The 17603-nt window shown below is 35.4% G+C and overlaps 1 long non-coding RNA gene across 1 annotated transcript in view; it reads left to right on the top strand.

Annotated features, from left to right (window-relative positions):
- The first annotated feature begins 2447 nt into the window (after positions 1-2447).
- Positions 2448-17603, top strand: part of LOC138711673 (uncharacterized) — a 396979-nt gene continuing 381823 nt past the window's right edge. Inside the window, exon 1 of the long non-coding RNA XR_011335419.1 lies at positions 2448-2490. This is a non-coding gene — a long non-coding RNA (uncharacterized lncRNA). The remainder of the gene's footprint in view (positions 2491-17603) is intronic.

The following is a 17603-nucleotide window of genomic DNA, read 5'->3' as shown; positions in this document are numbered from 1 at the left end:
AAGCAGGGTTTGAATATTACATTCAAATTCTGTAGGCTATTAAAGCAGGGTTTGAATATTACATTCAAATTCTGTAGGCTATTGAAGCAGGGATTGAATATTACATTCAAATTCTGTAGGCTATTGAAGCAGGGTTTGAATATTACATTCAAATTCTGTAGGCTATTGAAGCAGGGTTTGAATATTACATTCAAATTCTGTAGGCTATTGAAGCAGGGTTTGAATATTACATTCAAATTCTGTAGGCTATTGAAGCAGGGTTTGAATATTACATTCAAATTCTGTAGGCTATTGAAATAGGGTTTGAATATTACATTCAAATTCTGTAGGCTATTGAAGCAGGGTTTGAATATTACATTCAAATTCTGTAGGCTATTGAAGCAGGGTTTGAATATTACATTCAAATTCTGTAGGCTATTGAAGCAGGGTTTGAATATTACATTCAAATTCTGTAGGCTATTGAAGCAGGGTTTGAATATTACATTCAAATTCTGTAGGCTATTGAAGTAGGGTTTGAATTATACATTCAAATTCTGTAGGCTATTGAAGCAGGATTTGAATATTACATTCAAATTCTGTAGGCTATTAAAGCAGGGTTTGAATATTACATTCAAATTCTGTAGGCTATTGAAGCAGGGTTTGAATATTACATTCAAATTCTGTAGGCTATTGAAGCATGGTTTGAATATTACATTCAAATTCTGTAGGCTATTGAAGCAGGGTTTGAATATTACATTCAAATTCTGTAGGCTATTGAAGCAGGGTTTGAATATTACATTCAAATTCTGTAGGCTATTGAAATAGGGTTTGAATATTACATTCAAATTCTGTAGGCTATTGAAGCAGGGTTTGAATATTACATTCAAATTCTGTAGGCTATTGAAGCAGGGTTTGAATATTACATTCAAATTCTGTAGGCTATTGAAGCAGGGTTTGAATATTACATTCAAATTCTGTAGGCTATTGAAGCAGGGTTTGAATATTACATTCAAATTCTGTAGGCTATTGAAATAGGGTTTGAATATTACATTCAAATTCTGTAGGCTATTGAAGCAGGGTTTGAATATTACATTCAAATTCTGTAGGCTATTGAAGCAGGGTTTGAATATTACATTCAAATTCTGTAGGCTATTGAAATAAGGTTTGAATATTACATTCAAATTCTGTAGGCTATTGAAGCAGGGTTTGAATATTACATTCAAATTCTGTAGGCTATTGAAGCAGGGTTTGAATATTACATTCAAATTCTGTAGGCTATTGAAGCAGGGTTTGAATATTACATTCAAATTCTGTAGGCTATTGAAGCAGGGTTTGAATATTACATTCAAATTCTGTAGGCTATTGAAGTAGGGTTTGAATATTACATTCAAATTCTGTAGGCTATTGAAGCAGGGTTTGAATATTTCATTCAAATTCTGTAGGCTATTGAAATAGGGTTTGAATATTACATTCAAATTCTGTAGGCTATTGAAGCAGGGTTTGAATATTACATTCAAATTCTGTAGGCTATTGAAGCAGGGTTTGAATATTACATTCAAATACTGTAGGCTATTGAAGCAGGGTTTGAATATTACATTCATATTCTGCAGGTTATTGAAGCAGGGTTTGAATATTACATTCAAATTCTGTAGGCTATTGAAGCAGGGTTTGAATATTTCATTCAAATTCTGTAGGCTATTGAAATAGGGTTTGAATATTACATTCAAATTCTGTAGGCTATTGAAGCAGGGTTTGAATATTACATTCAAATTCTGTAGGCTATTGAAATAGGGTTTGAGCATTAAATTCATATTTTGTTAATAAATGTCGATCTTTGGACGCTTTAAATTAAAATTCCGCGTATACATTTTTATTTAGATTTATTTCATTAGATTTTTTGACTTGCGTGGTATTGAAACATGAAATTTAATGTTATTGTGGCTTGTAAACGCAGGTATTTCTAATAATATATAATGTAATATGACATGACTTAACACTTTATTATGCAGTATATTATATGATATAATATAGGTAATGCATCCTTTCATTGTCCTGATTTCAATCCTTGTTCCTTTCTGTCCTGCTTTATTATTCTTTCCTTGTTTTACATCTTCTTTGTTTTGCTTTTACCTCCATTGGAACAGTTCTTTGCTGGTGTAACATAAACTAAGTTTTGGCTAGTATCCCCAATGGGAGAAATCTAAAGATATCGGATCCAATTACCTCGGAGTTCACACGAAGGTCCAACTTGACGTACGTAAGTCTTACACTTAGTCTACGTATTTGCAATGCCAAACGGCTTGTCTACATAATATTCATGCTCGTAGTTAGTCTTTGTCATTCGACGCTATTTCTATTGCCTTCCAGTTCAATTCCCTTCCTCTCCTTTTGATTCCTCTTCATCACACTTCATCATTGCTCCGTTGCCTCATGATACAGCCTGTTATAATATTATTTTCTTCTCTTTCAGATCAAGCAGCTGTATTGCCGTCGTTACATTGCCTGCCAATGGTGAGTCTGTCTTTTGTCTCCTCACTGCAATATCTAGTCGAGATCTGTATGTTTGTAATGGCGTGGAAGCAAATGTAAAAGGTTCAAAACTCACTGACACAACTATGCCTGCCTTTAGCAGGGGGTAGACTTCTATGTTGCAAGGTTTATCACCATGGAAGTTCGTCAGTTTGCCGCATTGGGGTCAGTGTGGTGCTAGCTGTGTGATGGGGAAAACTGGTTATAAAGTAGTCTTAGGAACTTTGTACCACAACATTGCTTTGAGGTTGAATGCAGCCAGGCTTATACATCTACAGTCTTACTAATAAACCGTGTATAGTTTTTATACGAGACTTATGCAGAGTTGAGACAGAAAACGTTACTAATAAACAGTGAATAAGCGATGGATGTATAAACAGGCTGTAAGTATACAATGGGAATTGCTTTGCAGTAGTTATATACACGAAACCCCTTGTTTAAGAGTTGTATATAGCGAAAAAATGGCCTCCCCTCTAACAGCTGTTCCATATCGACTGCCATTTTATGATGATGGTTGCCTGGTAACCACAGAAGAACAAACCAAAGACTACAGAATAATTGGAATAATATTGCTGTAGCTTGTACTCTTTGACCAAAATGTAGTGTGGTAATCGATTAGAGCCAGTTGCACTATCGATATTTAACACGCCACACTAGAGCGCTCTACCGGATGCAATAGAGAACCTCAGATATTCTATTACCTTTCGTAACGAAGTAATGACGAAACTATGACGTAGCTGTGTAACAGTCATACTGTTATACACGACGTATGTAGTGATTATTAGTAAGGAATTTACACACGACTTATAAACGAGCTACTCATTGTATAAGTATAAGACAGTTAAACATTTGTATATAGAGTTTTTATTAGTAAGACCGCTACTGTACTAGCATTCTATAGTTCGTTCATATAAACAACTCACAGTATATCCGCGACTGAGGATGGATGACTCCAGTCACTAGATCTACATTACAATAATATGCACATTCATTAGTCTACTTGCTACTGTTCGCAGTGGATTGTAAAGTTTAGTGAGCCACTTTCAACGTGACAGAAGTTAAATCCTCCAATCACAACAAGTTGAATGCAATATTTAAAGAATTTGCTGGTAATCATAGTAACAAATGCAGTAATATTTTACTGGAAGTTACTCATATGTTATGTGGAAATTTAATATAAGTTATCATCATCATCAATAGCTATCAGGGTTTAGGCCATTTGACCTGTTCCGTCTCAGGTGAAAAGCTGGTCTCTCCATTGCTTCTTCGGGCGTCCACAATCTCTGTATCCAAAGGGTCTGTAATTTAATAATCTCCTGGGTAGTGTATCATTTGGCATCCGTAGAACATGCTCATGCCAGTTGCTCCGATACTTGTGGATTGTCTCTGTAATGGCTGCGATATTTAGTTCTTGTCGGATGTCTTCATTATATTTATGGTCACAGAGAGTGTAGCCTGCTAGCGGTCTTAGTAATCTCATCTCAGCTGCTTCTATTCTTTTCAGTTGACTAGTTGTTAGAGTCCAAGTTTCTGATCCATATAGCAAAGTTGGAATGGCCATTGTTTTGTAGAATTTCAAAATTGTGTTTTGTCGGACCTTCGTAAACAGTGTATTTCTAATTGTTCTTAGCAGCTGTTGAAATTTGGCTAATTTATGATCTATATCTCGAGAATGAATATAGGAGAGATTACAGCCAAGGTAAGTAAAAGCATTTACTTGCTCTACTCCAGAGTTATTGATAACTATTTTAGTTCTTATAGAAGCAATGGAGAGACCAGCTTTTCACCTGAGACGGAACAGATCAAATGGCCTAAACCCTGATAGCTATTGATGATGATGATAACTTATATTAAATTTCCACATAAATACTGGAAAACATTTAACTCGAGAAATTGAAACAAATATAAGCTTAAGACAAGGGTGTAGTTTATCACCGACACTGTTTAATATTTATGCTGACGAAATTGTTCGACAATGGAAAATTTTAGTAGATCCTGGAATTTTAATTGATAGAGGAATAAAAATTAATATTCTGGTTTTTGCCGATGATATGATTGTAGTACAAGATACTGAAACAAAACTACAAAAAGCAGTATATGAACTGAATAAAATATGCCAAAAGCATAACTTTAACATATCAACAAAAACAAATGTAATGGCATTTCAAGGCAAAAATACTGTAAGATCTAAGATTGAAATAGATAATAAAGCGGTAGAACAAGTAACAAATTTTAAGTACCTGGGATGTGATGTAAGTTACAAAAAGGATAATGATATAAAAATAAAATTACAATCATTCCAAACAGTATGTGGCACAATTAATAGAACTTTGAAGAATAAAAGCAGAAAGGAAACAAAACTGAAGTTCTACAATGTAATGGCAGTCCCTACTCTTTTATATGGAAGTGAAAGTTGGGTTACAACAAAACCTGAAGTTAGTAAAATACAAGCGGCAGAGATGAGATTCTTGCGAAAAGTAAAAGGATGCACGAGATTAGATAGAATTAGAAATGAAGATATTAGGCAGGAACTAGGAGTATACCCACTTATTGATAAAATAGACAATTACAGACAAGATTGGAAATTACATGTAGAGAGAATGGACGACTACAGACTTCCTAAGAAAGCAATAAATTATAAACCAAAAGGACGAAGAGATCAGGGACGACCGATGAAAAGATGGAGCGACCTTTGAAGCCGGAACGGGCAATTACCCATACCAAGAAGAAGAAGAAGAAGAAGAAGAAGAAGAAGAAGAAGAATTTTTACCAATAAAGGCCATGGTTTTTGTTTTGTGTATAGAAATTTCTAAATTGTACTCTTTTGCTTTTTGATATAACTTATGCATTGTCATTTGTAAGTTGTCTTCGGTGTTAGCTAATATAATTACATCATCTGCGTAGAGCAGAGTGTTAAGGGATTTATTATCGATCATAAAATGTGTGGCGAAATCAATTTCCCAGTCCTTAATAAGTGCATTAATATATATATATATATATATATATATATATATATATATATATATATATATATATATATTAAATAAACAAGGAGACAGCGGACAACCTTGTTTTAAGCCTTGATTTGTTATCCTAGTCGTTAAACTGATCTTGTTATTAATTTTAATTGTAATCTTTGTGTTTCTGTACATGCTTTGAATGGCATAAATTAAATTTTGAGGTATCCCTTCTTTCTTTAAAATGTTCCAAAGTGTTGATCTATTTACAGTATATATATATATATATATATATATATATATATATATATATATATTAAATAAACAAGGAGACAGCGGACAACCTTGTTTTAAGCCTTGATTTGTTATCCTAGTCGTTAAACTGATCTTGTTATTAATTTTAATTGTAATCTTTGTGTTTCTGTACATGCTTTGAATGGCATAAATTAAATTTTGAGGTATCCCTTCTTTCTTTAAAATGTTCCAAAGTGTTGATCTATTTACAGTATATATATATATATATATATATATATATATATATATATATATTAAATAAACAAGGAGACAGCGGACAACCTTGTTTTAAGCCTTGATTTGTTATCCTAGTCGTTAAACTGATCTTGTTATTAATTTTAATTGTAATCTTTGTGTTTCTGTACATGCTTTGAATGGCATAAATTAAATTTTGAGGTATCCCTTCTTTCTTTAAAATGTTCCAAAGTGTTGATCTATTTACAGTATATATATATATATATATATATATATATATATATATATTAAATAAACAAGGAGACAGCGGACAACCTTGTTTTAAGCCTTGATTTGTTATCCTAGTCGTTAAACTGATCTTGTTATTAATTTTAATTGTAATCTTTGTGTTTCTGTACATGCTTTGAATGGCATAAATTAAATTTTGAGGTATCCCTTCTTTCTTTAAAATGTTCCAAAGTGTTGATCTATTTACAGTATATATATATATATATATTAAATAAACAAGGAGACAGCGGACAACCTTGTTTTAAGCCTTGATTTGTTATCCTAGTCGTTAAACTGATCTTGTTATTAATTTTAATTGTAATCTTTGTGTTTCTGTACATGCTTTGAATGGCATAAATTAAATTTTGAGGTATCCCTTCTTTCTTTAAAATGTTCCAAAGTGTTGATCTATTTACAGTATATATATATATATATATATATATATATATATATATATATATATATATTAAATAAACAAGGAGACAGCGGACAACCTTGTTTTAAGCCTTGATTTGTTATCCTAGTCGTTAAACTGATCTTGTTATTAATTTTAATTGTAATCTTTGTGTTTCTGTACATGCTTTGAATGGCATAAATTAAATTTTGAGGTATCCCTTCTTTCTTTAAAATGTTCCAAAGTGTTGATCTATTTACAGTATCAAATGCTTTTTGGAAATCAATAAATGTTATTTATTTATTTATTTATTTAAATTTAAATATACAGAATAAAGAATATAATTACAAAACAAAGAAGAGAAATACAAATAAAATAATACAAGCAATATAAAAAGAAGATCCAGTAGTATTAACAAAATTTGAGACCGAATGAGCAGCGCTCGTGCTCGGTCGCAGTTCAGATATAATATTAAAATAAAAAAATAATAATAATAAAAATAAATAAGTAAAATAAAATAGGAACTAAAATATGATTACAGCGGCAATGGAATTAAGTAATATAATATTAACACTAGAGAAGAATAATATCGCACGTGAAAAGTAGGACTAATATATATTTCAAAATTATAGAATACAAATATAATATAGGTTGATTAATTCATACACATAGGCTATAAATTCATTTAATCAAATTGAAGATATTAACTCGTTTCTAATTTTCTTGTTATATGTTAGTGGGTTACATGTTAGAAGTTCTGGTGTAATTTAGTTAAAGCATTGTACAACCGAGGGCCAAAATTTATGCTATGCTTTAGACCAGCAGATGTGAGACATTTAGGTTCTACTAATGTTGAATTAATATTTCATCTCGTGTCATAATTGTGTGTCTGTAATACAAACTTATTACGATTTTTATGATAAAATTTAGCAGCGTATACTTATAAATTTGTTCAATATTAAATACATTAAATTCAGAATAAATTAATTTAGTTGGATAATCGAAACGTTTCTTCAAACAAATTTTAATTATTCGTTTTTGTAGTAAATTTAACGGACTAAGATTAATTTTTGTACTTCCACCCCAAACAATTATACCATATTGAATGATAGACTGAATAATGGCCAAATAAACATTTCGTAGAACTCTAATGGGTAAGTAGCATCGAAGATTAACGAATTTATAAATTGTTTTACGAAGCCTCTTACAAAGATAAGTTATGTGTGTTGGAATATTAAACTCTCCATGTTTGTCAATAAGTTGGGCCAGTGTAGGAGAGAGTCGGGTAGTATCGGACATCGGGTAATATCGGACAGTGAGTTTCTTTCATCTACCACACGATGATAGAGACTGGATTAATCTTGCACAGGATAGGGACCAATGGCGGGGGTTATGTGAGGGCGGCAATGAACCTCGAGGATCCTTAAAAGCCATTTGTAAGTAAGTGAGTGAGTGCTATGAAAAAAATAAGCGGAACATCTCTGTTTACATGGCAAATACAGCGATGAAGATAAATCATCTTCTGCAAAACCTGAGTCTAATATGCATAATGTTGGTATTTTTGCAGTATTCCTACAAACAATTGAATTAGCTATAATAAAATTGTCATTCTGCTGTAGTTCAGACAAGCCGTGAGATATGTGGAAGAATAGTATCGTTCAAGTATATATGTATAGACCTATCAATTAAAACCCCAACAGTTGTTAAAATAAATATGAAAACTATCCTTGAAAATAATGATGAGTTTAATATGATGTGCAGCATACGAAATGCATTATTACATCACTTATAGTAATTGGCCAACTTCAGAACTGGTTGTTGCTGGTCTTGGTGCTTTTTGTTTGTTTTTCCTGTGGGGGTGTGTTTGTACCCTGTATTATTTATTTATTTATTTATTTATTTATTTATTTATTTATTTATTTAATCTGGTAGAGATAAGGCCATCAGGCCTTCTCTTCCCCTCTGCCAGGGGATTACAACTACAATATTAAGAATACAATTACAATTATAATTATAATTAATATTAAATTTACAGATACAATAAAAATCAAAGTACTTACTTATTTACTAATGGCTTTTAAGGAACCCGAAGGTTCATTGCCGCCCTCACATAAGCCCGCCATCGGTCCCTATCCTGTGCAAGATTAATCCAGTCTCTATCATCATACCCCACCTCCCTCAAATCCATTTTAATATTATCCTCCCAACTACGTCTCGGCCTCCCTAAAGGTCTTTTTCCCTCCGGTTTCCCAACTAACACTCTATATGCATTTCTGGATTCGCCCATACGTGCTACATGCCCTGCCCATCTCAAACGTCTGGATTTTAAGTTTCTAATTATGTCATGTGAAGAATACAATGCGTGCAGTTCTGTGTTGTGTAACTTTCTCCATTCTCCTGTAACTTCATCCCGCTTAGCCCCAAATATTTTCCTAAGCACCTTATTCTCAAACACCCTTAACCTATGTTCCTCTCTCAGAATCAGAGTCCAAGTTTCACAACCATACAGAAGAACCGGTAATATAACTGTTTTATAAATTCTAACTTTCAGATTTTTGGACAGCAGACTGGATGATAAGAGCTTCTCAACCGAATAATAAGACGCATCCCATATTTATTCTGCGTTTAATTTCCTCCCGAGTGTCATTTATATTTGTTACTGTTGCTCCAAGATATTTGAATTTTTCCACCTCTTCGAAGGATAAATCTCCAATTTTAAAAATCAAAGTACTGAAAGATTAACTGATTAATAAAAGCTAGACAGTTCACTGTAAAAGTTAAGAAGAGAGAAGCATTTCTTTCATTGATTAAGTACAAATTAAACCTACTCTACGCAGTAAGAAAATGCTTAATAAGCTTGCTTTTGAATGCTACTAAATTCCGACAGTCTGTGATGTCACTGGGTAGGGTATTCCACAAGCGCGAGAGCGAGATTGTGTATGATGATGAATACGATGATGTCTTATGTGTTGGTATGGCTAGTATGCGGCTATGTTGCGTGCGTGTGAAGAGATTATGATATGATGACAGGTAACTGAAACGAGCGGCAAGGTAGGTAGGTGTAGAAGTGTGAAGGACTTGGAAAAGGAGAACAAGAGAGTGAAAATTTCTACGTTCGTTAAGCCTTGGCCAGTTTAGAGTTTGGAAGGATGGGGTAATGTGGTCAGCGCGTCGGACATCGCAGACGAAGCGAACACAAGAATTATGAAAACGTTGTAATTTTTGCGACTGGTTGACATTGAGGTCAGTCAGTAGAGAATCACAATAATCGAAGTGGGACATTACTAGTGTTTCCACTAGTATTTTCTTGGGTGATAGCGTATTGTGGAGTCAAAGAGTGTATTTGTACTGAAATTTAGTTGTGTGTATAGAATTTCATTTGGATGTGTTTTTGTGTGTCTAATAATGAGAATCAGTCACTGTATTTACAAAATATTTGTTTGCTTCGAAACTTTCAATATTGCATATTTATAAAATAATTACTGCTGTATTACGTACTACAGGATTTCAATGGTCACTGATTTACAGCATTGGACCTACTTATCGAATGCCCTGGTATGTATCAGTCCCGGCTCAGTTCATTTGTAGTGCTGCATTGGTATAGAAACAGAATTCATCCAAAACACAGAATAAATGTAAACAACTTTTAAGTAATGTTAAGTTTCATTTTTACTTTTTAACTTCGCTCTAGAATATGCCATTAGGAAAGTTCAGGATAACACAGAACGTTTGGAATTGAACGGGTTACATCAGCTTCTTGTTTATGCGGATAACGTGAATATGTTAGAAGAAAATCCACAAACGATTAGGGAAAACACGGATATTCTACTTGAAGCAAGTAAAGCGATAGGGTTGGAAGTAAATGCCGAAAAGACTAAGTATATGATTATGTCTCGTAATCAGAATATTGCACGAAATGAAACTATGAAAGTTCGAAGAGGTGGAAAAATTCAAATATCTTGGAGCAACAGTAACAAATATAAATGACACTCGGGAGGAAATTAAACGCAAAATAAACATGAGAAATGCCAGTTATTATTCGGTTGAGAAGCTTTTGTCATCCAGTCTGCTGTCAAAAAATCTGAAAGTTAGAATTTATAAAACAGTTAGGCATATATTACCGGTTGTTCTGTATGGCTGTGAACTTGGACTCTCACTTTGAGAGAGGAACAGAGATTAAGGGTTTTTGAGAATAAAGTTCTCAGGAAAATATTTGGGGCTAAGAGGGATGAAGTTACAGGAGAATGGAGAAAGTTACACAACACAGAACTGCACGCATTGTATCCTTCACCTGACATAATTAGGAACATAAAATCCAGACGTTTGAGATGGGCAGGGCATGTAGCACGTATGGGCGAATCCAGAAATGCATATAGAGTGTTAGTTGGGAGGCAAGAGGGAAAAAGACCTTTAGGGAGACCGAGACGTAGATGGGAAGATAATACTAAAATGGATTTGAGGGAGATGGGATATGATGGTAGAGACTGGATTAATCTTGCTCAGGATAGGGACCAATGGCGGGCTTATGTGAGGGCGGCAATGAACCTCCGGGTTTCTTAAAAGTCAGTAAGTAAGTTTTATTTATTTTTAAGATAAAATAGTTTAATTAACTTGTAGTTCAATATACTGTAATTTATTTATATAAAAGCAGACATGTGAAAAACACAGGAACTAAAAAATTCAATCAAGAGATTCGATCGAAAAAACAGACAGCAGCGATGCGTTCAGAGAGCAAGTTGGCAGGACGCATGCGAGGGCTGAACAAAGGGATGTCGGTTGCTAGGTTACGTAAGCAAACAATGGAGAAAGCGTCTGTGCTGCGGCGATGATTAATGAGTGGAAACGTTTGATGTGCCGCATTTATCACTCAATAGAAGTAAGTACAACAATGCAACTGTGTAATAAATAATCAGCTGATCACAGCCATCTTGTTTCTTGGAACCTGTCAGCTCGACCAGCGCCGCGGCTTCTTGTCGGTTTACAGCAGGTCTGCTGCTCGACGCGGTGATGACTGATGGGGGAGTTCTTCTCTCTCTTCTTGATGTTCATTTTAATATGCCTTATTATTTTGACAGCTGAGGCAAAGCTACAAAACTTGACATTGCAAATTTCATTTAAAATTCCATTCCCACACAAGACAGAGGTAAAGACTTCGACAGTGCATAGTATTTTTAGTGGGTTATTTTACGACGCTTTATCACCTGCTGTAGTTATTTAGCGCCTGAATGATATGAAGGCGATAATGCCGGCGAAATGAGTCCAGGGCCCAACGCCGATAGGTACCCAGTAGAGACCGGCAAATCACATAAGACTCACGCCCGTACCCGGTTGCCGTCAGGCTTGGGTTCCGGTGACGCTACAAAGCAAGTTAACTTTTAGCCTGAACCCATTGAGCCCGGGTTTTATAGGTTCAGTCCAGGCGGGACCCAAGAAAGCCTGCCTGTTTGCTCGTATTATAAGGTAGAGTGACTTGCATTCACGGAAGCCAGTCTGCGCTGGTTAAGATGAAACAGTACTAGTTTGAAACCTAAGTTCGTTGGCTATTTAGTCGCTTCAAAAAATATTTATCTTATGGTCCAACACGGCAGATATTTCTTGATTAAAGAAACACAGTTTTACGATTTATTGCGCTACAGAATTCATAAAGTAATAAGACAATATTATACATTTCATATTCCTGCAAAGTGCATCTGACTCAACAAAATAGTAACATTTCGTAACTTGTGACTAGTTGAGAAGGGAAGGGAAGGGAAGGGAAGGGAAGGGAAGGGAAGGGAAGGGAAGGGAAGGGAAGGGAAGGGAAGGGAAGGGAAGGGAAGGGAAGGGAAAGGAAGTGAAGGGAAGGGAAGGGAAGGGAAGGGAAGGGAAGGGAAGGGAAGGGAAGGGAAGGGAAGGGAAGGGAAGGGAAGGGAAGGGAAGGGAAGGGAAGGGAAGGGAAGGGAAGGAAATATGTTGAAAAGATATTGGTAACAATTATTATGAATATCAACAACTATTATAGAAAAATATTTCATTTTAACTTTTTCCTTATCAACAATTAAAAGCCTCATGAATACCTGTAAAGTGTATAAAAGTTTTTCGTTCTTCAGAATATTGATTTGCTATTTAAATCCTGAGGGACAGATTTCTTTTTATTTATGAAGCTCAAAGTTTGAATGATTTGCATTGAATTTATATTACTACGATGAAAAGGAAAGTGCAAGTAATTTATAATAACTGTTGGCATTTAATGGATATTATGTTGACGAGAAATAGTTTTCTTTGTCTTTATTAACGGTACGTTTCAGAAGACAACAAATTAAGTTTTCAGTAGTTTGTGTAGGTATATCTATAGGCTTCTTGTCAGATTTGAATGACTTGGTTCATATTTATCATGCATCTGAAAGCAGCAGTCTGACGCAGGTCGGCGGAACCCAACAGTCCTTTCGGGTCACTCTTAGGACTGTTTGGGAGTCACGTGCAATCACACTGCCTGCCTGCTTGAGAGGGAAGGTTGCAGGCGGGCGAACGATACGAAGCGCAAGCCCGCTCACGGACGTAACCAGTCATGGGCAAGCCTGATCGACAGTTTGCCTGTCTCTGGTACCCAGCATTGGTTTTGATAGGTTGAGAGAAAATCCAGGAAAAAATCTCGACCTGGTAATTTGTCTCAACCAGGATTTGAAACCTGGGCCCGCTCGTTCACAGTTAGGCATGCTGACCGTTACTCCACAGCGGTGGATTGCATAGCATTAACTAATAAAAAGTGTCATGGAGGTGCGACATGATTTCCCATGCCTTTTACAGTTCGGTTCCTTCATTGTACTGGGAATAATATTAGGCCTACAATTTGTAGTTTAGTTCCTTGAAATGTTATTGAAAAGACACAGAAAATACGGTTTAAGTAGCTGCAGAGGAGTAATCGTGCTAACCCCTGCAAGCATATTAGTTCAGTGATCGTTCAACTCTGTCGTGAACATGAGGTCAGCATTCGGCTGGTCGGCCCTGGATCTTTTTGGGTTGTCCGCCCAGGTGTGTTAATGTAATCATTTCTGATATAATTTTACTTTACTCCTTTACTCCTGCTACAGCTGCTGCTGCCGCCGTTGGTATTATTACAACTACTACCAGTAATATTATTGTTACTGCTGTTACTGCTACTTCTACTGCTGATATTGTCAGTATTGCTAGTACTACTGCTACTATAACTGATATTATTACTACTTCTAGTACTATTGCTACTATTGGAACTGTTACTACTATTGCTAGCTACTAATACTACTACTACTACTACTTTTGCTACTGCTACTATAACTGATATTACTCTAGCTTTTGATCAATATATTACAACAGTGTTTTCATTCATTCATAAATTATAAAATTGGAATCTAGCCAATAAAAGAGTATTAAAACACATTCTATGAGTATTCTGTTTTATTGTATATATTCAATCTTATATTTTATGAATGAATGAATGAAGACACTGCTATAATATATTATAGGATAAATAGATATATTCATGTCAATTATGAATTATTGAAGTGCGGAAAAGTTAGTTAATATTACAATTTGAGATAAAATATCGAAACAATCGACAAAAAGTATGAATTAATAAACATGTTTAAGAGATAATTTTAAACCCGATCATGTTAATATAAATCCTAATAAACATTCTAAGATATAACAATATAACCTGAACCAATGTACTAACATTTGGATCCAGAACGAAATTAAGGCATTATTATATTGAGGAAGATAACCTTGACTTTCGATTATACAAATGTCATATTCAATACATTGCACCTCTTAAAACGGGAATTATAACAGAGAATAGTTATAAAATAAAAATAAAAACATCGGGTTTCAGTGCTTCAAATTGAAAAAAATAATACTCAAAATTTGAGATCCAAATATACCAGAACTAATAACAAAAAGAAAGAAATTTCTAATAGGCAACAAACACATAGGCCTACGTACTTATGTTTCAAAATGGGATTGTACATCTGTCCAAAAGTGCTATATGATTTAATACTGTTTTATTGAATAGATTCCAACTTTGCACCTTACTGCTGCTACTACCACTGCTAGTGCCACTATTGCTAGTACTACTGCTATTATTACTGTTACTACTGCTACTACTACTACTACTACTGCTACTGTTGCTAGTACTACTGATACTATTACTGATGCTACTACTACTGCTACTGTTGCTAGTACTACTGATACTATTACTGATGCTACTACTACTGCTACTGTTGCTAGTACTACTGACACTATTACTGATGCTACTACTACTGCTACTGTTGCTAGTACTACTGATACTATTACTGATGCTACTACTACTGCTACTGTTGCTAGCACTACTGATACTATTACTGATGCTACTACTACTGCTACTGTTGCTAGTACTACTGACACTATTACTGATGCTACTACTACTGCTACTGTTGCTAGTACTACTGATACTATTACTGATGCTACTACTACTGCTACTGTTGCTAGTACTACTGATACTATTACTGATGCTACTACTACTGCTACTGTTCCTAGTACTACTGATACTATTACTGATGCTACTACTACTGCTACTGTTGCTAGTACTACTGACACTATTACTGATGCTACTACTACTGCTACTGTTGCTAGTACTACAGATACTATTACTGATGCTACACCTACTGCTACTGTTGCTAGTACTACTGATACTATTACTGATGCTACTACTACTGCTACTGTTGCTAGTACTACTGATACTATTACTGATGCTACTACTACTGCTACTGTTGCTAGTACTACTGATACTATTACTGATGCTACTACTACTGCTACTGTTGCTAGTACTACTGATACTATTACTGATGCTACTACTACTGCTACTGTTGCTAGTACTACTGATACTATTACTGATGCTACTACTACTGCTACTGTTGCTAGTACTACTGATACTATTACTGATGCTACTACTACTGCTACTGTTGCTAGCACTACTGATACTATTACTGATGCTACTACTACTGCTACTGTTGCTAGCACTACTGATACTATTACTGATGCTACTACTACTGCTACTGTTGCTAGCACTACTGATACTATTACTGATGCTACTACTACTGCTACTGTTGCTAGTACTACTGATACTATTACTGATGCTACTACTACTGCTACTGTTGCTAGTACTACTGATACTATTACTGATGCTACTACTACTGCTACTGTTGCTAGCACTACTGACACTATTACTGATGCTACGACTACTGCTACTGTTGCTAGTACTACTGACACTATTACTGATGCTACTACTACTGCTACTGTTGCTAGTACTACTGATACTATTACTGATGCTACTACTACTGCTACTGTTGCTAGTACTACTGATACTATTACTGATGCTACTACTACTGCTACTGTTGCTAGTACTACTGATACTATTACTGATGCTACTACTACTGCTACTGTTGCTAGCACTACTGACACTATTACTGATGCTACGACTACTGCTACTGTTGCTAGTACTACTGACACTATTACTGATGCTATTACTACTGCTACTGTTGCTAGTACTACTGATAGTATTACTGATGCTACTACTACTGCTACTGTTGCTAGTACTACTGATACTATTACTGATGCTATTACTACTGCTACTGTTGCTAGTACTACTGATACTATTACTGATGCTATTACTACTGCTACTGTTGCTAGTACTACTGATACTATTACTGATGGTGTTACTACTGCTACTGTTGCTAGTACTACTGATACTATTACTGATGCTATTACTACTGCTACTGTTGCTAGTACTACTGATACTATTACTGATGCTATTACTACTGCTACTGTTGCTAGTACTACTGATACTATTACTGATGCTACTACTACTGCTACTGTTGCTAGCACTACTGATACTATTACTGATGCTACTACTACTGCTACTGTTGCTAGCACTACTGATACTATTACTGATGCTACTACTACTGCTACTGTTGCTAGTACTACTGATACTATTACTGATGCTATTACTACTGCTACTGTTGCTAGCACTACTGATACTATTACTGATGCTATCACTACTGCTACTGTTGCTAGTACTACTGATACTATTACTGATGGTGTTACTACTGCTACTGTTGCTAGTACTACTGATACTATTACTGATGCTACTACTAGGCCTACTATTGCTACCGATACTAGTATTATTGTTACTACTACTACTACTACTACTACTACTACTACTACTATCATACTACCACCACCACCACCACCACCACCCTTTCACAAGTAGGAGTGCGGGTCCCGTAGTCAACATGGTGCTTGAGGCAAAGCAATCAAGAGACACATAATGTAAGGGTTGCAAATCTCCACTTGTCCATGGGAATCGAACTCATGTCCACGAAATTTACATAGCGACAGTCTATATAATAATTCATAACTTCTCATGCTTTTAATTATTTTCGTGCTGACAATCCTGCAATGTCCATTGAAACTGATTGTGACGTCAGTCACGCACTAGGATGCGTGGTGGCAACGCGCATAGTTGGAGCTGCTTTGGTAGGGAGCAGAGTTGTCACCGCTCGTCCGGAATCACACGTCACGCACTAATAACCCCTTGTCCTGCGGTCCCCCTCTTTTTGATTTATATTTCCAGCGCCTTATTAAAATTTCCGACCAACTGGAGATGAATGGCGATGAAATTGGTCCCATAACATCTTCTCTCATCGCATTCGTTGCCCCAAACAAAACCCACATCAGCGTCGATTCAGAGCGACTTCAGCTGTCACCGCCGATGCAGCCACTTGTGAACCCGTCCATCACACGGCCCCCTGCACACGATCACGGCCGCGAGAACTGGTTGGATATGCAATTACAACTAATGAATATTGTAAGAGTGCTTCGAGAGATTATCAACATCAATATGGGATCTTAGATGAGGCAGACATGACATTGTCGTGTGACCTCTTCAAGAAGACAACTTGGAAGTAACTGCTATAATACGTGTCCAATTTGATGTG

This window comes from Periplaneta americana, chromosome 13, assembly GCF_040183065.1.
Source record: "Periplaneta americana isolate PAMFEO1 chromosome 13, P.americana_PAMFEO1_priV1, whole genome shotgun sequence".
NCBI lineage: Eukaryota > Metazoa > Arthropoda > Insecta > Blattodea > Blattidae > Periplaneta > Periplaneta americana.
This window is presented reverse-complemented; position numbering and strand designations above follow the sequence as displayed.